This window comes from Pan troglodytes, chromosome 4 (assembly GCF_028858775.2).
Source record: "Pan troglodytes isolate AG18354 chromosome 4, NHGRI_mPanTro3-v2.0_pri, whole genome shotgun sequence".
NCBI classification, from domain to species: domain Eukaryota; kingdom Metazoa; phylum Chordata; class Mammalia; order Primates; family Hominidae; genus Pan; species Pan troglodytes.
The window spans coordinates 9,510,898-9,534,965 of record NC_072402.2 but is presented as its reverse complement, the minus strand read 5'-3'; the positions used below and the strand labels follow the sequence as shown (position 1 = coordinate 9,534,965).

Sequence of the window (24,068 nt, the reverse complement as noted above, 5' to 3'; positions counted from 1 at the left end):
TTTTTTTAAATTATACTTTAAGTTTTAGGATACATTTGCAGAACATGCAGGTTTGTTACATAGGTATACACATGCCATGGTGGTTTGCTGCACCCATCAACCCCTCATCTACATTAGGTATTTCTCCTAATGTTATCCCTTCCCTAGCCTCTGACAGGCCCCACTGTGTGATGATCCCTTCCCTGTGTCCATGCGTTCTCATTGTTCAACTCCCACTTATGAGTGAGAACATGTGGTATTAGGTTTTCAGTTCCTGTATAAGTTTGATCAGAATGAGTAATAAGAGTTTTTTAATTTTACTGATGTAGTCTAAGGTCAAGCTTTTGCTTTTATTGATTTTCTATACTGTTGCTTTATTTTCTATTTTGTTGTTTCAACCCTTATTATTTCCTTACTTATACTTATTTTGGTCAAACTTGGTCTTTCCTTCTTTTTCTAGCTTTTTAGGTAGAAGCTTAAGTCATTGATTATGACCCATTTACATTTAATGTAATTTATGATATTCTTGGGCACATGATTAGCATTTTATTGTTTATTTTCTATATGTGCCATATATTCATATTTTCTTTTTGCCTCTCTTCCTGACTTCTTTAAGATTAAATGATTATTTTTAATGTTATATTTTAATATTCTCCACTTTTAAATTATTTGTTAAATTTGTTTTATTTATTTATTCTTAATAATTGCTCTAGGCTTTCCAATACACATATTTAGCTTACCCCAGGCTACTTCTAAATTATATTATAGAGCCACAGGTAAAGGATGAGAATCATACAAAATTTACTTTCATTTTTCCCTTCCAACCTATATGCTAATGTTTTCATATATTTTATTTCTATATAGGTCATAAACTTCAAAGTACAGTCCTATTATTTTTGCTTTACACAAATAGTTCTAAAAGTGCAGTCTGGGGTCTCCTGTGGTTCATAGGATCTTTTCAGGGTATCCATGAGGTGGAAACTATTTTCATAATTGTAAGACACTGCTTACACTTTCATTCTCATTCTCTCAAAGGCTACATGATATACGATATTGCAACAGACCAAATGCAAAAGCACATATTATGCTTTAGCTGCTCCTTATTAAGTCTGGAATTGAAGCGATTGGCAAAATATTTTTTAAATGCCATTCTCCTCACTAATTGTTTTTCTTCCTTGAAAAATATACTTTTCTTAAAAAGATATTATTTTTTGTTAATAAAAAATGGGGTTATTATTACTAGTTTTAAACAAATAAATAAATATTTTCATTAATAGATATTATTAATAAATACGTCAATTTTAATTTCTAATACAGAAAATATTAGTAGATGTAATCCACATCAACAAATTATCCAGGATCCTCAATAATTATCACAACTACAAAGGTATGATGAGACAAAAGTGTTTGAGAAATTCTTCTTTAAACTGTTAATTATATTTTAAATAGAAATCTAAAATACTTGTCTTATTTACATAGATATTTATCATTTCCAAGTCTGCACATTCCTTTATGTATATACAAATTTTAACGTACTATAATTTTCCTTCAACCTGAAGAAATTTCTCTATTATATCTTGTAGAGAAAGTTGGCTAAAAAAGATTGCATCTGATTTTGTTTGAACTAAATTATGTCTTTATTTTGCCTTCATAATATAAATTTAGCTAGATTTAACATTCTAGGTCATTCCCCCACCCCCCTACCCTGCCTGCCCATCACTTTGTAACATTCATTATATTATCCTTCCCTGCCCTCTTCCAGCTACGGAGAATTATTATTTGAGAAGGTCAAAGTAAATTTCATGTTAAGAAAAGAAGGTAGTTGGAATGAGAGGATGGATATTAACTTCATATTTAATACAACATGTGCATCTGCCCTTTTTACCAAGTCATGGTCTATAGGCAGAAGCTAGGGTATGTGAAGTCGAGTTGTATTATTAAGTTTATAATCTTCACATAACCTCAAATCTATAAAACCTTTGTTCAACAGTCCAAAGAAATTTAGATGAATTAAAACTCTTACTTTAGTCAATGGTACTGTGTGGTTTGAGAAATAATCAGTTGGGTGACCTTTCTATTTTTTTCCTGATATTTATTCTGCTAAAGTGACATAAAAAAAACTTTATTAGAAAATGAAAATTCTTTATAGAATGTCACATTATTATTAAATTGTTTACTTGGCATTTAGACACAGGTGTTTTCTTAGAAATTTTAAAGGGGATTGAGCTTTGCTCCTTTGATGCCGACAACTTTGATTCTATTTTAGCAATAGATGCAAACCCCAGAGCTTCCAGAAGACAAAAATGCAAACCTACTTGCTGGAAGAGAACAAGGTAAAGAACCTACCTATTACTATCAAATACCAAACCAAAATTATAAGAAAAATGTAGTAAAATCCAAACTTTAAAAATATATGCATGTTTAACAGAGTGTGTGCTAGGTATAGAAGCTCAAGGCTGCCCCCTTCAGAGAAAGCAATGCCTTGAAAGAAAGGTGAAAAATCAGCTTGAAGAGAAAAAAACCATTCTAATAGATCTCAGATGCATTTCAGCTCTATGTTGTAGGATTTCGTATTCATAACTATTCTATTGGTGTTGATATTTCTAGGAAGGCTGTGGCATAAACCAATGCACAGTTACTCCCTGCGTCCTTAGCAATGGGCAGATGTGATTTGCTGAGAGCACATACATCCAAGCCCTAAAAGCTTCTCACCAACCAAGCAGCTTACACTCTTCTCAACCACTTGCCTTCACTCCAAATGCCTCCTCCCTGCCTCTATCCAAATTTTACTCAGTATTTAGGGCCCCCCTTAATCGGCAGAACCTTCATGAAACTGCCCCATAGAATGCTGATGGTATTAGTGCTCTTTTTCTCAGCAGTGCAAAATAATGCTGTTTTATATGCTTTAAGACTACGTTGGTTGGCTATTTACTTGTCTGTGCCCCTCCTGAGCTGTGCAAAGGGGTTACTGTCAACACCACTAGCATGTGGTACAGATAGAGCATGGAGTTTACTGGGGACAAGCTTAGGATCAGAGAAGTAGGAGGCACACACACCCTTGAACTCTCAGTACCCAACATCATAGTCTTCATACCTATGGCCAACAAGCTGGTATACAGCGCCTTCACGTCTCTGATGCTCTGCATATGTATATGGCTTGGGAGCATGGAGCACTTGTGTAACTAGTACCAATGGATGCTCTCTGTTTAAAAGTGGTTTTGTCAGGAAGAATTAGCAGTGGCTGGTATCAGCCTGTTCTATTGAATTAACTCTGACCTGCTGAGCCACTTACCTCATGAACTCCTAGAAGAATAAAGAATCTAAACCTTCAGAGCCAACTAGATTTGTCCCCTTGGAAAAAAAAGACCTTGGACTTGTTTATTTTTATAGCCCTAGGTTTAGCACATAGGCACGCAATAAATACTCTTTATGAACTCAGTGAACATCAACACCAAAAATATAGTTTACACTCAACTACTGTGGACAGGAGGACCCTGCATGTGAAACAATACACTGACTAATGCTTGAGGTCTATAAAAATTCACCATCATTTTGCATCAGAATATTCCACCAGATTCCCCTCTGGGTTTCTCAAGACTCATTGTTTGATCTACAACCCAACAGGTGAGTGGTATCAGGCTGTCCACTAACATAGTGAGACTCCACAATCTGCTATCCTTGGGCTGAGAACATTTTTCAGTACCTTAGCCTTCCATGAGCCCCTGGCATCCCCTCATTTGTTCATTTGGCCTCACTGTTTTGCACACTACTGCCTCCAACTTACCAGCCTCAGAGATTGCCATTTCATGACTTTTTATGCTGTGCTTATTCTTGAAAGCATTCCTGTGAATAACCAAAGGATAAGACTTTTTCCTGCAATTTTACCATGTGCTTCTAGAATGTAAGTAAACACCATGGAGTCTGTTAACAAGAAAGATGCAGTTCCAGCTATCAGACAAGTTATAGGCCCTGCTTTTTGACTCTGGCAGGTCAAAGTATTTTCAAAACTTCAGCAGAATAAAGAGAACAAATGTAGAACATGTTTGTTGCTGTCACAGCAGTTATTCTAAAGTTTGAGTGCTGTTTGGTTTTGTATCACCCTATTTTAGAAGGCATGAACCAAGAGCAAAGATATAAGCAATTGCATTTTGAAAGGACAGGAACACTGGGGAGAGTATACTGACAACTTCAAATTCGAATTAGTCTAGGATCACATCAGACAGAGCCGTGCCTGTGTTCTTCGGTTATACAACTAGGGACACTTTTTCTTGCAGTCTGAGGTTCAGAAAATACCTGATTGATATTTAATTGGGAATAATTTCTCATGCCTTTGTCTTAGTTTACTCGTGGCTTCTGTATTTTTTGCAGTCTCAGGTGGAAGTTCCTGTTACAAGCTAAATTTCTTCATTAGTAATATATCTTCATTAGCAAGCAGCTATGGTAAATGAAACTTGCTATCTTAATTTTTAATGTAATTTTGAGCCTATGATCTCAGCTAAATGCCATCTACTTAGTTCACTGTCACATGTAAAAGCTAATAACCAAATCTCAGGTATGAAATGTTAAACCCAATAAAATAAAACCTCAGTGGGGGAAACTGACTTTCTGTGAAGCTTCTCATACAGGTTATGTGGGCGTTGATGCCCAAATCAATGACCACTAGATTGCAAAAGTACATCCTGCTGCTTTTTTTATGGCTGTCATGATAGGCAAAATCCCTAGAAAATCTGTTATTCTCAGCCCTAGAATCATAAAACTCTGAAACACATTGAAATCTGTAAATCACATTGGCCAAATCCCACAAATTGCCAAATAAAGTCATAAACATGTTTTATAGGTGTAACACAAGAAAAATAATCTCTTTTTGGTAACTCAAACACATTACTGTATTAGGATCATCATCATCGCATATTAGACTAAGTTACTCACAGCAAGCCACCAGACATTTTCAAAATACCCCACGGCGGTTTCAGAAGTTGAGTGACAGTGCATCGGTCAGAAAAAAACTGGTGGTGCTTCAGCAACAAACAATTCTAAAATCTCAGTGGTTTTAAACAATTCACGTTTGTTTCCAGGTTATACAGTGAAGTCTGGCAAAGATACTGTGCCTGTAATAATCAACACACTGCCAAACTGAAATAATCAAAAGGGTCAGATTTCTATTTTAAAGAGTTTATTTAATCAAAAAGCTAGGAATGGCCATTCTGGGATGCACCACTACAGAGAAACAGGGATAGTGCTTAGAAGTTAAAAGCCAAATTCTTGCTAACAGGAAGAAGACAAAGAAATATAACAGGATGACAACATTTTTTCTACAACGCTGGGCTTATGAGTTACAATAAATTAATTATTCAAAGTTTGTTTTCTTTTCTCCGTGGCTTGTTTCTTTTGTTTATACCTGGTTTTCATTTTATTTCCAATATAAAAGAGTGTATTTAACATTCCATCTTAAGTCACTGTGATAACCACGAAGGCTGTGTGAAAAAGGTAAGAGGATTGGAGAGAGGCAGAGAAAGGTGGCAGAATAGAAGGCTCCACTGATCATTCCTCTGGCAAGGAAAACAATTTAACAAATATTTACACAAGGAAAGCACCTTCATAAGAACTAAAAATCAGGTGAGTTCTCATAGTACCTGGTTTTAACTTCATATTGCTGAAAGAGGCACTGAAGAGGTAGGAAAAACTGTCTTGAATCACCTCTAACATCCCCTGGCAGCGCAGTGTGGTGTGGGGAGCATCTCTGGGCACTGGCAGAAGGAGAACGCAGCAATTTTGAGGCATTGAACTCAATGCTGTCCTGTTAAAACAGAAAGGTAAACCAGATGAAACTCAACTGATGCCCACCTACAGAGGGAACATATAAACCAGCCCTAGTCAAATAGAATCACCAGTTCCAGCAGTGAATTTAAGTTCCTGAAAGCCTCACCACCATGGGCTAAAGTGCCCTGGGGCCCTAATAAACTTGAAAGGCAGTCTAGGCACAAGGGCTGCAAGTATTACATGAGTCCTATTGCTGAGCTGGGCACAGAAACAACAGCTTTGGTGCATGCGAGCTACTGAGACACTAACCAGGGCAGCTAAGGGGGTATGGCATCACCACTTTCCTAACCCCAAGCTGCACAGTTCATGGGCTCTAAAAGGGACTCTTTTCTTCCACTTGAGGAGTGGAGAGGGGAGAAGAAAGAGGACTCTGTCTTGAATCTTGGATACCAGCTCAGCCACAGTAGGATAGGGCACCAGTCAGAGTTGTGAGGTCCTCTTTCCAGGCCCTAGCTCCTGGACAACATTTCTACACATGCCCTGGGCCAGAAAAGAACCTGTTGCCTTGAAGGGAAGGAACTTGTCCTGGCAAGATTCATCACCTGCTAAGGGAAGAGCACTTGACCTCTGAATAACCAGTAGTGATAGCCAGGTATTATGTTGAGAGCCTTTAGTGAAGCTCTGAGACTTGCTGGTATCAGTTGACACTCAGCACATTCCTAGCTGTGGTGGCTATGAGGCGAGATTCTTTGTGTTTGAGAAAAGCAGAGAGAAAAATAAAGGGGACTTTGTCTTGTACCTTAGATACCAGCTCAGCCACAGGGGAGCAGAGCACCACCTGGGCTTTTGGGGTCCCCTACACAAGAACTTGTCTCTTGGACAGCATTTCTGGACCTGCCCTGGGGCAGAGGAGAGCCCACTTCCCTGAAGGGTGAGTCCAAAGCCAGACAGCATTCACAAGTTGACTCAAGAGCTCTTGGGCCTTAAGGAGAACATTAGCCATAGGCTGGCAGTAGTACCCCTTGTAGAACTGTGGTGGCGGTGGCCATGGGATGGGGCTCCTCTGCCTCTGGAAAGGGGAGGGAAGAGTGGGAATGATTGTGTCTTGTGGTTTAAATGCCAACTCAGCCTGCAGTACGATAGAACACCAGGTAGACTTCTAAGGTTTTTGACTCTAGTCCCAGGCTCCCGAATTTGCCTCTGGACCTGCCCGGGGACTGGGTAACTTGCTGCCAAGAAGGCAAGGACACAGGCCTGACTGGCTTTACCACTTGTAGAGTCTGAGGGCCTTGAGTGAACATAGGCAGTATCCAGGGAGTGGTCACAGCAGGCCCTGGGCAAGACCCAGTGCTGTGCTGGCTTCAGGACTCACCCAGCACAGTCACAGTGGTGGTGGCCACAGGGCTGCTTGTGTCACTTAACACCCGGCTTCAGGCGGCTCTGAACAGAAAGAGAGACTGTTTCTTTGGAAGAAAGTAACAAAAGGGAACAAGAGTCTCTGTCTAGTAATACAGAGAATTCTCTCGGATCTTGTGCAGGACCGTCAAGGTGGTACCTATATGAGTCTGCAAGAACCACAATATTACTGGGCATGGAGGGCCTCCTAAAGTAGATACAGCTTAAATCACAAACCCAAGTCCTTTTAATAATAAAGATCAGAGCAGAAATTAATAAAATTGAAATGAAAAAATACAAAAGATCAACAAAAAAGTTGATTTTTTAAAAAAGTTTAACAAAATTGAGAAATCCTTAGCCAGAGTAACTAAGAATAAAAGAGAGAAGACCCAAATAAATAAAATCAGAAATGAAAAAGGAGACAATACAACTGAGACTGCAGAAATTTAAAGGACCATTGGAGGCTACTATGAGCAACTATGAGCCAATAAATTGGAAAATCTAGAATAAATGGAGAAATTCCTAGACACATACAACCTACTAGGATTTAACCAGAAATAAATCCAAAACCTGAACAGATCAATAAAAAGTAATGAGATTGAAGCCTTAATAACAATTCTCCCAATAAAGAATCCTAGGACCTGATGGCTTCACTTCTGCATTATACCAAACATTTAAAGAAGAACTAATACCAACCCTACTCAAACTATTCCAAAAAATTGAGGAGAAAGCAATACCTCCAAACTCTACGAGGCCATATTACTTTGATACCAAAACCAGACAAAGACACATCAAAAAAGAAAGCTACAGGCCAATATCTCTGATGAATATTGATGCAAAAATTCTCAACAAAATACCAGCATTAACTGCAATCAATACATGTAGAAAGATCATTAATCTTAACCAAGGGGGGTGTATCCTTGGGATGCAAGGTTGGCTTAACATATGCAAATCAATCAGTATGAAACATAATATCAACAGAATGAAGAATAAAAACCAGATAATCATTTCAATTGATGCTGTAAAGTATTTGATAAAATTTAACATCCCTTCATCACAAAAACCCTAAAAAATGGGTATAGGAGAAACATTCCTCAACACAGTAAATGCTAAATATGATAGACACACAGCTAGTATCATACTGAATGGGGAAAAACTGGAGCCTTTCCTCTAAGATCTGGAACATGACAAGGATGCCCCCTTTCACCACTGTTATCAACATAGTACTGGAAGTCCTAGCTAGAGCAGTCACACAAGAGAAAGAAATAAAGGGCATCCCAATTGGAAAGAAAGAAATCAAATTATCCTTGCTTGCAGATTATATGATCCTATATTTGGAGAAACCTGAAGACTTCACACACACACACACACACACACACACACACACACCATAAACTTTTAGAACTAATGAACAAATTCAATTATGTTGCAGGATACAAAATCAACATATAAAAAATCAGTAGCATTTCTATATGCCCAATGGGGAACAATCTGCAAAAGAAATCAAAACTGATCCCATTTACATTAGCCACATATAAAATTAAATATCTAAGAATTAACTTAAGGAAATGAAAAATCTCTACAATGAAAACTGTAAAACACTGATGAAAGAAATTGAAGAGGACACCAAAAAAATGGAAAGATATTCCATGCTCATGGGTTGGAAGAATCCATATTTATAAAATATACATATTACCCACAGCAACCTACAGATTCAATGCAATCCATATTGAACTACCAGTGAAATGCTTCACAGAAATAGAAAAAAAATCTAAAATTCATATAGAACCACAAAAGACCTAGAATAGCCAAAGCTACCCTAAGCAAAAAAAAAAAAAAAAAAAAAAAAAAAAAAAAAAAAAAAAAGGAGGAATCACATTACCTGACTTCAAATCGTACTACAGAGCTATAGTAACCAAAATGGCACGGTACTGGCAGAAAAACAGAACAGAATAGAGAACCCAGAAACAAATCTACACACCTACAGTGAACTCATTTTTGACAAAGGTGCCAAGAACATACACTAGGAAAAGGACAGTCTATTTAATAAATGATGCTGGGAAAACCGAATATCCATATGCACACATGCACACACAGAAAACGAGGCCCTTATCTCTTGTCATATTCAAAAATCAAATAAAAATTGATTAAAGACTTAAATAAGTCTGCAGACTATCAAACTTTCTGCAGACTAAGAAAACTTTGGGGAAAATCTTCAGGACATTGGCCTGGGCAAAAATTTCCTAAGTAATACCCTAAAAGCACAGCACAAAATCAAAAATAGACAAATGATATCACATTAAGTTAAAAAACTTCCGTACAGCAAAGGAAACAATCAACAAAGTGAAGAGACAACCCACAGAATGGGAGAAAATATTTGCAACTTAACCATCTGACAAGGGCAATAACCAGATATATAGGGAGCTCAGACAACTCTATAGGAAAAAATCCAATAATCCGATCAAAAATAGACAAGAGGTCTGAATAGACATTTCTGAAAATAAGGCATAAGACATACAAGTGGCAAACATAGGAAAAGATGCTTAAGATCATTGATCATCAAGGAAATGCAGATCAAAACTACAATGAGATATCATCTCACGCAAGTTAAAATGGCAAAATGGCTTATAGCCAAAAGCCAGGCAATAACAAATGCCACTAGGGATGTGGAAATTGGGAATTTAAGTTAATACAGTTACTATGGGGAAAAGTTTGGAGGTTCCTCAACAAAAAAATCCAGCTACAATATGATCCAGTAATCCCACTGCTCGGTATATACTCAAAGGAAAGGAAATCACTATATCAAAGAGATTTCTGTATTTTCATGTTTACTGCAGCACTGTTCATAATAACCAAGATTTGAAGCAACCTATGTGTCCATCAACAGACGAATGGATAAAGAAAACGTGGTACATATACACAATGGAGTACTATTCAACTATAAGAAAGAATGAGAGGCTGTCATTTGCAACAACATAGATGGAACTGGAGATCATTATGTTAAGTGAAATTAGCCAGACACAGAAAGACAACCACTGCATGTTCTCCCTTATTTGTGGAATCTAAAAATTAAAACAATTGAACGCATGGAGATACAGAGTAGACAAATGATCACCAGAGGCTGGAAAGGGAAGTGAGGGGTGGAGGAGAGGTGGGGATGATTAATGGGCACAAAAATAATAGAAATAATGAATAAAACCTACTATTTGTTGGCACAGCAGGGTGACTATAATCAATAATAACTTAATGGTACATTTTAAAATAACTAAAATAGTATAATTGGTTTGTTTGTAACACAAAGGATAAATGCTTGAGAGGATGGATATCCCATTCTCTATGATGTGATTATTATGCATTGCATGACTATATCAAAACATTTCATGTACCCCATAAATATACACACCTACTATGTACCCACAAAAATTAAAAAAGTGAAAAATGAATGATAAGAGGGAAATTAATCTATAATGAAAGTCAACAGGAAGAAGGAAGGATCTTCCCTGGCATCCTTCACCATTTACATCATTTTACAAAATAATGCAGGTAAAAGACTTAATTCAGATAAACAACAGCTTGCAGCTGCCTGTCACATGACTTGGGCCTTAAAGTAATTTACATTGCTTTAAGGTTCAAAAAAACTGTAGAGTTCCAATAGCTTAGATTTTGAATTACTTATTTTCACCATCTGGGCTAATGAAAGCAAAAGCTACATCCTGGTAGAAGTTACCACACTTGCTGCAACAGGTTAGGGAGGACGTGGGAAGTGACATGCTGGCATTTAGGGTGTCTGCCGGGCAGTTCTGCATTTCCTTCCACTCACATGGCAATGGTGAAATCAGATACGCATCAGTCAGCCAACTTCTAAAGGGGCAAGGAAATATAGCCCTGCCATGCCCTGGGAAGGAGGACAAACACACATCTGTAAATGTCTCCAATGATCATGATGTGGAGAAACTGTTGGTAGAGAATGCAAGTTGAGAGGCAAAGCCACAGTGACCCAGTGTAATCTTTTCAGTTGACAAGTCAAAAAACTCTGTGGTGGTGGAGAGACCTGAGGCTTTTGGGTCAGCCCTCAGATGGCCTCAGGGCCTTGGTGAAATTATTAACTCTTTGGGGTCCTTTTGATTCCCTAGGAATTCTGCTTCTTATATGGGTAAAGTAAGGACACCCTTGGAGAGAGGAAAGGTACGTGAACTTAGTAGACATCTCATTGAACCTAGAAAGCTCATTTCTCCAAAGCGAATTGGAAACTTGAAGAGTATGTGTGAACAGAATTGCCATAATATTGTTACTATTTTTAATTAGTTTTGGAATCAAGTCTCAGAAGACAAAAAGAATCTTTGGAACAATTGCCTGACACTCAATACCCACCTGGCATGAAATCAGGGACTCATAATCCTAGTTAAACCTTTTTAACCTTCTAATATCCAGTACTAGTCACAGACCAGGTAAACCAAAAATCTCTGGGTGTGGGGCTCAGGCATGGAAATACTTGACCCCAAGATGTATTTTCTGTGTAAATTCCTGAACACAGATTCTCTGTGATATCTACCCAGGGACCAAAAGTACAATGGCAACCATTAATGTTAATTGTCAGAAATGCATTCCAGGTGAGAGATGGGTGATCTCCACAGTAACTAAACTTCAAGCTCTGACTTCCAGGGTAGTATCATATTAGCGCTCCTGGCTCATATAAATTCCTGCCCACAACAAAATGCTAGTTATCTTCCTCAGCTGACAAACTTATAATAAATGATTGCTTTTCAAACAACATTTTATTTTTCTAGAATATTATTTAGCCTCTTGCAAATATAAGGCTTAAACTATTCAACCAGATCAGAGAATTCCTTCTCATGGAAGGTCATCAAGAAAGTGTGGGTCCCACTGACCACATTTAATACATTCAAAAGCAAAATCCAAATATTGAGGATTTTTTTTTCAGCGTGATTAGCTACTGCTGTGACTTCTAGTTTAAGTCTACAGGAAAAAAAGTAAAAGGAAGAGCAGAACCGCTGTCCAGGCATGACAAGAAGTGAGTCTTGCTAACCTCAATTATTCTCCAGCCATGTCATTGTCTCTAACAAGGGAGTGTGGTGTGTTGGTTCAGACAAGCAAGAAATGTCGCATGTTTTCTCACAAGAGACATACCAGGCTCCATGAAACAGCTGCCTCTAAGCCTCTAGCAATGCCAGGAAGGGATGAGCACCTGGAAACCAACTGCCACTGAGATGGGGAACCTGTGGCAGCTACAGCAGATGGGAGTGCGGCCCAAGGCTTTTGCTTTGACTATGCCAGTGGCCCTCAGGTGTCCAGGAGGCTGCAGGTAGGCTGGGTCATCAGCAGTGTCTGTGCAGGACAAACCTCCACACATAGGTGAGTGGGTGTCTGCATTTGACAGTGAGCTGGAGGTGGGGGGTCTTCATAACACATCACCCAATACTAACATCTGTAGCTCCAGTGAGTCTTCTGAATTTCAGACAGGCCACCTAGTACTTATCCTAGTTCAGCTCCATGGTTACAGTCTCCTAAACTATTTCATTCCAAACCCCCTTCCCTGAAGCCTCTACTACACCCTGCAACTGGGAAGTTCCTTTGTTTGATACCAATTTGATCATGCCACTTCCATGGCTGGAAGCTTTCATTGGCTCCAAACTACCTGTCACAAGAAATGTGGAAGTGTCTCTTCCTCCTCCCAGGCAGAGGCTGAGAATGCAAGGGTGTCTGGGCAGGAAGTCAGCTGGTCCTTGCAGGTGTTCCTCTTGAAGCCCCAACCAGGTTTCCTGCAAGTGAGAAAGGGACCCATTGCAAGTCAATGAACCCCAGTGGTTCTGCATCTCATTTCTGGCCAGACAGAAGGGTAGGATTTCATAGCATGGGATGAAGAAAATAACACTAATTACTCATTTACTTGAAAAAAATCAACTGTCAGATACGACCATGAAAATTATGGTAGAAAACAATTTCTACCACCTTTGAGAATTGTTTTTGACAGGTGTTTTTGTGTGTACGTGTGTGTATGTGTGTCTAATTTGTCAGTCTCCATTGAAGCATTTGGAAGTACACAACAGCATGCATGCTGTAACTCACATTTGACTGGGGGCAGAGATAAGTGGCCCTGATCTCTGACAGGGCTGGATAGGGATTGTCCCTAGCATCTCTGTCAGCCCTAGGCTCTGCAGCTGGAACTGGAATGTCAAAACCCTTTATGGAACATTCTAGCACCTGCAACGCCAGAGTACATCTGGGGTCTGACTGGTACGCTTGCTTCTGGGAGAAGATATGGGTTACAGAGCAAGCCCATGCTGATGTGTTTTGAGAGCCATTTCTGGAAAGATGGGTAGAGCCTGACCCAGCAGAAGTTGAGGAATTGCCTTTGCTCCCCGAGTCATGGGGATGTGAACAGGAGAAAACACTAGGAAGTGGGTGTGCCCTGATGCACCTGTAGGGCCTTGGATTGGTGGTGCTACAGGGAGTTAAGGAAGCACAATCAAGGCAGGCCAGATCTCCCCACCTTGGAAGCATTCTGTGTGGCTTCATCACCAGGGAAAGGGCAGTGGCTCAGGGAGGGGCAGGGGGCTGTTAGTTAAGTGGAAGGATAGAGAGAGGATGAGGGAGGGCAAAGTGGAAAAGGCATTGAGGGGCCAGGGAGGAGCTGGAAGGGCAGGAATGGGTAGGTAGGAGGAGAGGATCAGATGTTGGCTGGGAGGGGCATGTGGACCTGAAGAGCAAGTGCCAAGACTGGGCACATGCTGGAGGGCTGTTCAATACACTCTGGCCCCTTTTTATTCATGACCTGGCAAGTGTTGGCCTCTGAAGAAAGGAGAGGAGGATGCTTGGATTATCATGTGTCTACTGAATAATATGGTCTCTGTAGTTGGGCTGTTGAGGCCATTTGCAACCTGAGCCCATAACCCCACTGTTCTCCCACACATTCCCGAAACCACAACTGTGTTAAAAATTGGTGCTTTCTCAACGTGCAAGGAACTTCTGTCCTCTACAGCTTTACAGTGTCTAATCTACAGATTGATGCTTTTTCTATCATTCACACATGACCATTAAATATATCTACAGCCTTTAACAAGCTCCATGTCCCCTTCTCCATGAGCTGAACTTCTAGGTCAGGTTGTTTGTGGCAACCTCATGAAACGTAGAGAGACCTTGTATTCACATCACTCATTCATATCTGTTTCCTATTAGATCACATCTCCTTTTAGGTTTGGGAATATGCCCCACTTTTAATTGCCAATTGTAATTAGAAATGTGAATTGTAAAATTAAAATAACTTTAGTTAAAGAAGCTACTAAAATTGCCATCATTTAACATTAAGGGCATTTTTCATTTCTAGTACTAATTCCTTAGAAAAAGACAGTTGAATTGTGTTTGCTTCATAGTCATTCAATGGTTTTCCTTTAGCTATAGGATAAATTCAAATGGCGAAGTACATCATTAATGGTTCTCCATAACTTGATTACATCTTTGCTTCCTCCTCTTTCTTCAACCCACACATCCCCAATAATCCAGAAACACAACGTCCAAGGTCCAAGATGGAAGAACCCTTTTTCCATTATCTGAGGCCATGCTTCTTAAAGCCTGAAGCCTCCATGAAATAAGTTTCCTTAAGTTTCCTTAGCATAGAACTCCTTTCATTATGTTTGCCTGGCTTCTTCTCCCCTCCCCTCCCCTCCCCCTTTCTTTCTTTTCTCTTGTTTTGAGGCTGATCTCAAACTCTACTGCTGTGGAGATTTCTGCTCCTGTCACCCTCCTTCTGTGCCCACAAGAGATGCTCCCATCTCTACATAGCACATATCTCAATCTGACTTGTATTCCAGTTGCCTGTGTAGATAGCCATCTCCCCTGATAAAGTATCTTTCCTTTGAGGAAGCGATGTTGCCTTATTTTGCTGTTCTGTCTCTGATTCAAAATTACTAAATAAACAATTGTGGGTTGTGCAAACTTAAATAATGAGATTACCAGAGGATTTTTTTAAATGGTAACAGCTGCTGTTGATATGGGGGGAAAAACAAGCATTAGAGACTGATTAAAGATTTAAACATGGTAATTAAGGATTTAAATATAAAGTAGTAAATCATAAAAGTTCTAGGAGGAAAAATATAAGTTCATAGAGGATAACATGATAAGGATTTTCTAAGTATAATACTAAAGGTTAAAACCTTAAAGAAAACAATTAGTTAATTTTCATTTCCAAATTTTTAAATTCAAACATTGATAAAGCATGATGAAGTGAATAGAAAATAGACACCAATATTTGCATTTTCATGACAAGCTTTCAAATAATAAATGATGAAGTGCTAGTAGAAAAACTACGAATGCATATGTATCAGTTTGCTATGCCGCATTAGCAATGTAAAGCGGACCGGGAGCCTAAACCACAGAAATGTGTCTGTCGTCTCACAGTTCTGAAAGCTGCAAGCCTGAGATCAAGGCGTGGGCAGAATTCGCTTCTTCTGGATCCTCTCTTCTCGGCTTATAGGTGGCTATTTTTCTCCCTGTGTCTTTACAAACCCTTTCCTATGTGTGTGTGTCTGTGTTCAAATTTCCTCTTGCAGTCATATTGGATTAGGGCCCTCCTTACTGACACTATCGAGTTTAACTTAATCACCTCTTTAAAGTCTCTATCTCAAACAAGGTCTGAGGTACTGGAGGTTAGGAGTTCCATATAGGAATCTGAGGAGAAGACGCAATTCAGCTCATAAAAATACGGGAGGGGGCCGGGGAAATGCTGGGTAGTGAAGGGCGGGGTCCCCGGTGAGTACTCCACCCTGGGTCCTGTGCCCACAGACCTAAGTGAGGACAGGCATTTCTGTTTTCATGCCCAAAAAGTTGCCTTTTGGCCCGCCACGCCCCCCATCCTGTTCCCATAGTAACCTGAGACCTGGTAGGCACAAATACAGGCGGCTCGACATCAAGAAGAGCAGAGGAACACACCGGCAGACACCAGCAGACACTGGCAGACACCAGCAGACCCCCGCAGACACCAGCAGACACCCGGAAGACCAGACGGCAGAAGAACGTGGACGCGGAGGGGAGTTCAGCTGGGGCAGTCGGAGAAGAGTCCTGCTTCCGGGCCGCCCAACTCCAGGGGAGACCATCTTCCCACTCCATTCCCCTTGCTGAGAGCCTCACCCTCCAAGCCCACGTGTGATCTGATTTTTCTGGTACACTGGGCAAAAACTCGGGATACAGAAAGCCCTCTGCCCTTGCAATAAGGCAGAGGGCCTAATTGAGCTGATTAACGCAAGCCGTTTGCAGACTGCAGAGCTGAAAGAACACGCTGTAACACACACCCACGGGGGCTTCAGGAGTCGTAAACTCTCACTGCCAGACGCTTCCGCGAGGTGGGAGCCCAAAAGCATTCCCCACAACCTCTGCTCCTGTCTGCCTGCATGCTCTCCCCAGGGGTTTGAGCAGTGGGGCACTGAGCAAGTGAGCCACACCCCTGGCATGTCCTGCAAGCGGGATAAGGGAACTCTCCCGTATCAATAACAGTATGTTATTATGTTATTATGAAATTACCCAATAACAAATTTAAATAATAAAATGAACTAAACCTTTGTTCTTTCACATTATTTATTATTAGGTTAGAAGACAAACAAAAAGAAAGCTAACCCGTGTTGGCTTACTAGCTTCTAAGGTGAGGCTGTTGGAACTGGCCCCCTGAAACCGCTGAGGAGTGTCTGAAATGATGGAGACTTTTTGGCGGTCTCGTTACATCTCCTAGCAAAAGCCATTCTGTGTGCACATCCTCTGACCCAGCCATTACACCTGCTAAGGCAGAAATTGGCCCAGTGCTCCGAGATGTGTATGAAAGAATGGCCACCATGGTACTATTGTTTATTTTATTTGGAATTAACTGTGACAAATGAGAATAATTAAGAATGTAGATATTCTCCACAGTGAGTATTGTAAATCAGTCAATCAAGCAAAGCATATAGGGTGTGTAGTCAGCCCTCCGCCCCACAGCTGTAGCTCCTAGAGCTACGGGATGCTGTTTGGGAACCTGATGCTGTTTTGTGTAACTGTGGGTCTCTTCTCTCACCACCAGGTGCCTTGGCATGAGAAAGGCCCAGAGTTATGGCATAAGCCTTGGGAGCAGGGGTCACATCCCAAGGAGCTAGCAGGAAGTCTCCTACCTGGCTGGTGAATTGGTAATTGAGACTGCATTATGTGGAGCGACAGCAAACAAAGGTGTATTTCTTATACACGTGTATCTGTGGGCTGAGATTCATAATCATAACAGGTGCTATAGGACTGGTAGTTTGTATCCCTCATAAGTTGAAGCCAAAACTCTTATGTTGAAACTGTATGCTCAGTGCGATGGTATTTGGAGGTGGTCTTTGGGAGAAGATTAAGTCATAAAAGGGGAGCCTTTGCTGATGGGACTAGAGCCCTCATAAGAGAGACCCCACAGAGCTTCTATGCCCCTTCGAATATGTGATGATACACTGAGAAGATGGTTATCTATGAGGAAATGGTCTCTTACCAGATACTGAATCTGCTGGAGCCTTGATCTTGGACTTCCCCAGTCTCCAGAACTGCAAGATATAAATTTCTATTGTTGATAAGCCACCCATTCTATGGTATTTCATGACAGCAGCTTGAAGGGGAAGACATCAGGTATCACGCAGTGCAGAGTGGCATCATGTTGATCTGATGAGTGGGTCATATCAGAATTCTGAGACAAGAAAGCTGCCCTGTTAATTTGATTCACAAATGACAGGATTTCATTGAAATGGTTGTTATACTTACACTGCATATAAACAGTATGAAACCCAGACATCCACGTAATAGTAATTAATTTGGTGGTTATAAATGGACAGTTTATTCAAGGTTGCCCCCTCACAATTTAATAGAAATGTATTCAAAAAACATTTTAATGGTGTTTAGAAAGAGGGATCGTTGAATAAATTCTGGGTTTTGGCCACTCAAAATGTGGTTCCCGGACCGTGAGCCCAGCATCCCCTGAGGGCTTGTTAGTGGTGCTGTGGTGTGGGCCCACCCCAGACCTCCAGAAATGGAACCTGCACTTTAATAACATCCAGTGGTGACTCCTAATCCCAGGAAAGCATGAGAAGCTTAGTTCTGGGAAACTACTCTCAGTCAGTTGAGAATAGTGAATGAGGGCATGGAAGACCTCTGGCAAAATGAAAGTCATAAATGGCAGTTACATTTGAGCCTTGGCTTTGGAACAAGAAAAATAGACCAGGGAATATGACTGCTTAATATGTGTGAATTGAACTGTATATGGTGAGTCTCAAAGTTTTCTGCACATTAAAAGTTCCTGGGAGTTTTTTTAAAAACACAATATTTAGTCTCCCACTTACCAGACCTGTGGGGTGCAACTCCCAACAGTGGTATTTAAAACTCTCTACATGATTCCAGCCTGAAGTTGATGCTGAGATCTGCTGAACTACATCACTTTGCCTTCTCCTGACCCACTCAACCATCATGGAAAACTACGAGCTCCTTATAATAAAATTGTATTTGAAATCCTAGAATGAAAACCACCACATGGAACATGCTATATGCATATGTAAACTGACATCTTCATTTGCTCTGGTTTTACCAGTCACTTCTTAAACAAATAGCCATTCATATCATATATTTCACTCCATAATTTTGCCTTTGACAAACAATTCTGAAATATTTTACATTCTAAGTTCTGAATTATTTTCACTAAGATAGGTTCTAACTAAGCCTTTAATAGTATTTAATGTTTAAAGTTATATTCTTTCTGTGTTCTGAGTACTTCTGAAGATTACTATCAGAACTTGCACGTTGTAAAAATACACAATCTGGGGACAATTGTAGCTATATGAGTGGCTAGGCTTCTGCTTAACTGTGCACTTGTAATTGGCAAGCTATTTTGCTATAAGAAAGTAGAATAGAAGGGGAAAGGACCTGCTGACTGGGCTAAGGAGAGGTGCACTGCTCTGTAATGGTCAACTTTCTGAAGTTGCATTAAGCAAATGTATACATAGCAAAAGCACAGACAAACTGAGAAGAGCTGGTATAGATGGGTCCCAGGTGCTCCTTCTAAACATTCTTCTTCGGTGCACAATATACTTGAATGTGGGCTTCCGTGTGCCAGATTTTATAGCACAAATTTATGCCCAACTTCTGTTGTATTGTGAAGATCACAAAATACACAATGGCTACCAGATCTATTATCTGAGAGACTTTCATAGGTGACACGTATTGTAATTTGATTCAAGCATATAAGCAATAACAACAAAGCCAATTAAGGAATGAGAACAATTCAGCAGGAGAGAATCATTTCAACAAGATTCAGCGCAATTGTTAATGAACATTAAGTCATGCGCCAGAGACCTGAATGCTGCGACTTCAGGGTTCGCTCTTACATTGGATTTTCAGCTATGAAACAGAAATAAAAGAGAAAGGTCGATATCTGTTTCCTTTTAGCTCCCATTTCATTTTAGGTTGGGTATATGTCCTATTTTATTGCAAATTATGATTGGAAATACAACGGGTAAAATTAAATAACTGATTCTATAGCAGTTATTAAATTGGTACCTATTAACAGAAAGGCCAGCTTTTCATCTGCAGTACTGATTCCTTAAACTACACTCAATACATCTTGCTTCCCAATCATTCAGTGGTTTTCCTGCTCAGCCCTTTGCCACTGTGTCCTCGCTCAGTGATATCCATTCTCCACTCCCACTTCAACAGAATCCTCGTAATTTCACCACCCTTTTTCCTACACTAACACTTTATTAGAAAGGAACTATCAAGATTATTCATACCAACCTGTAATTGACTGATAAACCAATCCATTATCTGCCACTCAAGGAGTATTTTTAAGTAAGAGAGGCTAAGAACCCTAAGTTCTTAATTTTCAAGGTAAGACACACACAGGAAGAACAGGAAGCCACAAGATAGAGATGGTGAACTTTCAGGGATAACTCATTTTACTTGAAGAAAGGTTACATAAAATATTATTTTTCTAAAAAGGTGAATGTATAATGGCACACAGTACAAAATCCAGATAACATTTACAGATGAGATATAAATATTCACATATGAATTCCACTTTTTCTGAAGCTTCATTGCCAGCCACCCCTGTATCTCAGTGGTCCCACTTCCCTTTCCTCTGCTTGGAGGAATAGTTCAAGGGGAAGGTTTTGAGAGGCATTGCCACAAGACAGACCCATTGACCTCTTGATGAAACCCACTAGAAGCAGGGGAACTGCTTATTTTTTCCCAGATTGGATGAAGGCTGACACTCTGGGTGATGTTGCCAGTACTTCACATTCTTAACAGTCGATTATATACTCAAGAAGGAACTGAAAACATGCAGCGATCAGCCCTGCCCTACAATGACTGTGCTGCGAGAGTACAGAGAAGGAAAGGTTTCACTGCTTCCGAAGCCCCAAAGACAAGCAGGGCTGCTCCTCAGAGCGCTATGTTTTAGAGCTCTGGAGGTAGTTTTATGGGTGATAAACTATAATGATCATCCTTTTGCAGGGAAACAGATATTTGAGAGAGAATCCACGGCTCATGATGGCACCTTGGAAAGTCTGTGTTGTTACATCAATGGTCTCTTTGTCCAAGATGGGGATGAGATGTATTAGACAACACACAATAGCTGGAAACGGAGAAATGTCAGGAACAATTGGTGTTTTAACAGTAGCAAGAGCCTGCAACAAATGGTCAGGTAAACAATAAATGGGGCAGAAGAAAGCTTCTTCTCCACTCCTGCAAGTTCCTCCTCTTATCTTGCCTTCTGGGAAGGTAATGGTAGAAGAACAGGGGGTCTGAAAGGTTCCCCAACCTTTCATGGCTGCTTTTTGCAGTGTTGCAGCCCAAAGTATGTTGGTTTCTTTATCCCTCACCCTGCTGCAAAGCTGCCATTGTGCTGCCATACTGACTGGTGCAAGGCACCCTTCTCCTTAGAACGGGTTTGAGCAGCCGTTCTGAAAGAGAATGGCTTTACAAACTGGCTTCAAATTGGCTTCAGCCCCTGAGTTATCTTTTCAATGTATAATACAGAGAATAGCCTCACTGTCTGATCTGTCAGGAAGCTAGTTGTTATGGTTGCTTGAGGTAAAGAGAAAAGATGGCATGGATTTCTCTTTGCTCACGACCCAGGGGCATCAGCTCCATTTCTCAACGATTACTATAGTGAATATAGACTCCTCTTTGAACACAGCACTTTGCTAATAATAATTCAATGGTTTATCCTGGTATGTGGCCACTTCCTATTAAAGATACACAGAGGTGAGAGGCAGACAACCCATGAGAGTCTGGGCAGCTGCTGTGTGTGGGGATGGAAGCATTATCTCCATAAGGGCAGGGGAGTTTCCTCCTCTCTGCCTGAATGCTTGGAAACATGGAACAACTATGAAGGTAGAGTACAAAAGCATTAATGACATATGAATTATCAGTTCACCTAGTAATTGGGGAAGGCAGTTTCAACAATTTGATAATGATGTGAAACAAACATATCTGGCCAGAATGTAGATTAATAAGAATCATAATATGCTGTGTTTGGTCAGATAGGTAAGTATAATCACTGGATAATTATTTAGCATTACCCGAAAAACAAAACAAAATAGTAGATTTTTCTATGATCTCACAATTTCTACTCTTTTGGAGATACCAAAGATTAAATGGGTAACATATTCACAAGGATATAAGCACAAGTATGTTAATTTCAGTCTGATTTCTAATAATAATTTTTTAAATTTAAAATTTGACTTAGAGTTTAATGGATGCATAATGTGTGATATATCTCTATAAATAGTTTTATATTTATATATGTATCTTGATAAATCTAAGAAAGATGTTGAAATAAAATCTTGATACAAAAACATATATATAATAGACTGCTTATATAAAATTATAAAAATTCACTATATTTTATCAGACACACATCTATAAAATTACACAGTATGTGTTACCATCAGAGAAGGGAGTAAAAGGATGTGAGAGAGATATAAAATGAATTTTCCTGAATCTATAGTGATTTACTTATTTAAAATATATTCTAATATGTCTGACACTAAGTGACTTACCAATGATAACATCACAAAAAGAAGACAAAAGAGATTGGAGTGTGTCCTGAGATCACTCAGGGGGAGGCACCAGCATCCCCACTAGCACATCGTTGCTTTCAGTGGTACCTTCCCTGGGACTTACGTGATCAATCTTTACAGATGACAGTCAAGGTACTGGTGAAATGGGAGAGTTCCCTGATGCCCCCTGCAGGACGTGCAAGAGGGCTGTGGCTTGTTTGTTTGGCTTCCGTGTGCTCAAACCCCTTAGGGGAGGGGAAGCATGCAGATGGGCAAGTTCAGGAGCCAAAGTGAGCACTTTTGGGGCTCCGGCCCCATGGTAATGTCTACGGGTGGGTTCTTGTGGCTCCCGAAGCCCCAGCAGTCATATTACAGTGCTCTTTTAGCTCTGCTGTCTGCAGACAGCTCAAGTGTTAACCAGCTCAGTGCCCTCTTGGTACTCAGGTTCTTGTCCCGCATTCAGGAAGAATCAGGTCACACGGACAAATTGAAGGATGGTAAATGCAGGAGATTTTATTGTCAGATGGAGGTTGCTTTCAATAGGATAGATGGGGAGTTGAAAGGGGTTGGAATAGGAAGATGATCTTCCCCTGGTAATCCTGTGACCAATCTCCTCTCTGACTTCCCCCAGCCTCTAAGTTCAGAAGCTCCTACTCTTCTCTCCTTCTCTGCCATGACACTCTTCTGCTCCTCTGTTCTTCTGTTTGCTTGTCTACTCATGGAACCTGGGTTTGGGGTTTATATGGTTACGGGATAGGGGGATGTGGTGGGCCAAAAGGCAACATTTGGGTAAGAAAACAGGAATACATATTCCCATTTAGGGCCATGAGTTTCCAGGCTTGAGGGTAGGGCCTTTGCGAGGGAACCATCCTCTTCTACCCAGTATTTCTCTGTCTTCTGTCTGTATCATTGGAACCACAAAAGACAGCTTGAACAGTAATTAACTTTATTCACAATGTGGTAAATCCCACAGAACAAATTATCTGGATTTCTATAACCAATAGATGACAAGAAAAACAAAGAAGGGATCAGAAAAAACAACCTAAGACCAAAAAATATTTGTTGACACTTTCTGAAATTTGAACAATGAATGAATATTATATGGCATTCAGGAAACACTAGAGTTTTGTTATTTGCAATAATGGTATTGCCTCCTTATCTGTTAGATTCATAATGGAAAATATATTGGTGAAATAATATGATGTCTGGGGTTTGCTTTAAAATACTTCAGTGGATTAGGGACTATGGGTAGTAAAAAGGTACAAATGAAAGTAGGTTGGCTGAATAATGATTGTTAACACTCATAGAAATCAACAGTCAAAAACTGTATGTGTATGTGTAGATATGTGCATGGGAATATGTATGTAAGTGGACGTCTGTATATTTCACTGTGTAGGTTAAAACGTGTGTGTGTGTACATACATACATACATAAACATACACACCTATATACATACACACACATTTTATACACATGTTTGTTTTGAGACAGGGTCTCACTTTGTCACTCAGGCTGGAGCACAATGGCACAACCTCAACTCACTGCAACCTTGACTTCCTGGGTTCAAGTGATCCTCCTCAAGTAAGCCTCAAGCTCCCCAAGTAGCTGGGACTATAGGTACACACACCTATACCCAGCTAATGTTTGTATTTTTTGTACAGACAGGGTTTCACCACGTTTCCCAGGCTTTTATACACTTTTTATTTGTGGGAGTCTCTTCAACACACACATATATGGTATTTCTCTCTCCTTCTCTCTCTTTCTACCTGAACACTTTACCAAAGAAAAGATAATATTTAATAATAGCAAAATTGTATTAAAATACCAACATAAATAATACAGCTAATGGAAGAGAAAATTCATGCAATTCTTCTAGAGTTT

General features: G+C 40.0%; 1 long non-coding RNA gene across 2 annotated transcripts in view; it reads right to left on the bottom strand.

Moving 5' to 3' along the window:
- LOC107974617 (uncharacterized) overlaps positions 1 to 24,068 on the bottom strand; it is a 50,061-nt gene that overhangs the window by 2,660 nt on the left and 23,333 nt on the right. The window contains exons 2-3 of one of the 2 annotated variants that reach the window (XR_008547870.2): positions 17,636 to 17,687; positions 5,613 to 5,776 (exon numbers count right to left, since the gene is read on the bottom strand). This is a non-coding gene — a long non-coding RNA (uncharacterized LOC107974617). Of the gene's footprint in view, positions 1 to 5,612; positions 5,777 to 12,790; positions 12,904 to 17,635; positions 17,688 to 24,068 lie in introns of those variants that run through there. The other variant, XR_010157143.1, reaches the window with a different exon arrangement.